We start from the raw sequence: 1,689 nt of genomic DNA, 5'->3' as shown, positions 1-1,689 counted from the left end.
AGGCCTAGACACAAAAGGAAAGTCAGTGCGCCCGGCTGCTCAAAAGGTGTCCTTTGACAAGAACTCAAGCCTTTCCCAAAAGGTAGCTTTAGCCATCATCAAAGTCTTCCTGAACAGTAGCACAGCTCAGAGTAGTAAAAAACTCATGTCTTTCATGAAGATGAGACAAGCTATGAGTACCCATCCTTAGAGACTAAAAGTCACTTCTGAATTCATTCATATGGCGGCTGAGTGCCAAAAAAGGGGCACAGATCTAATCACCCTGGGGGAGAAATGACTGCCAGCTGCAGTGGTCAGGATCAGCTCCAAAAAATAGCGGGTTTAATTAGAGCAAAGTCTCAAGGGAAGGGTAGACTGTAGAGGGGGAGGGGACATCCCCAGGGAGTGATCAGGATGGGCAGGAGATACATGCAGACAGCCCAGCAAGGAGCAGCCTACAATGGCTGAAGCCAAGGATCCAGGTGGATAAGGCTAGCTTGGGGCCAGATTATGAAGGGTTTTAAATGTCAGGCCAAGGAATTTATCAGGAGAATGAAATGATCAAACAAGTGTTTTAGGAAGATGAATTTCAAGAGTGTGTGCAGGATGAATTGGAAAATCTGGAAGCATGGCAACAATTAGGAAGCTGTGAGATTAATTAGGCTGTTGTAGTCCTGTGTGAGTTGATAAGGGTGTAAATGAGCATAGTGGCAGTAGAAATGGAAAGGGACAGCTGCAAGAGACATTGTTAAGAAAGAATGGATGAGATTGCTGCCTGATTGGATTGGGGACCCAGGGAGCTCAAGGAGTCAAGATGACAGCAGTTTTGAGTGTGGGCGACTGGTAGTACAATGAACAGAAAAAGGGATGTTAGAGAGGGAGCTGTTTCAGCAGATGTGAATTCAGTTCCACACATGGAGAATGTGCATGATATCCAAGTGGAAATGTCTGACAGGTCACAGGAAATTTAACACTAGAGCTCAGGAGAGACAGTATGGTTGGTGATGAACTTGGGAATCAAATGCAGAGGTGATAAATGAAGCCACAGAATGAATGAGATCTCTAAGGAAAAGCATAAGCCGTGAGACAGAGGACCAAAGCATGACCTTTGAGGAATGCCCGCATTCAAAGGATTTATAATCACAAAGCTGAGTTTAGAAGTGCCACCTACATGCTGCATGTCTTCACCACTAAATATCAGTTTAAAGTGTGTATCTGAGAAAGTCAAGCAACACAGCATTTTTATGTTACAGTAGGAACCAAATTACAAACATGCCTCTAAACAAATCTGGCTGAAGAAAAGGCTGATATTCATAGAGAAAAAAAGAATAAGTGATACAGTGAACATCATCTAGAAGATTAGTGGATTTGATCCTACAAGGATGAGTCAAGCAAAGAAAATAAAAACTTGTGAGAAATATTTACTAATTTTAACACAAGGACCAAAAAAGTTACCATGTTTGCAGTGCACTGTCTTCCTGAAGTATGAATTCAAATTCATCAAAGTATTTTTAATAAAAGCTATAGTAAGTATAGGCTGGCTCAAACATTTGTGAAGACAAGTTAATAAATGAAAGCTACCCAGAGTATAGTAACCCACACCACCCTTAGTATGCAAACAAAATATCTTTTCTTTTTAATGTGTACCCCTAGTCTTTTTACGTGAAATATTTACTGTATATTGCATTTCTGACACACAAACTTTTTTAA

The sequence above is a fragment of the Phocoena sinus genome, chromosome 9 (genome assembly GCF_008692025.1).
Source record: "Phocoena sinus isolate mPhoSin1 chromosome 9, mPhoSin1.pri, whole genome shotgun sequence".
Taxonomy (NCBI): domain Eukaryota; kingdom Metazoa; phylum Chordata; class Mammalia; order Artiodactyla; family Phocoenidae; genus Phocoena; species Phocoena sinus.
This window is presented reverse-complemented; position numbering follows the sequence as displayed.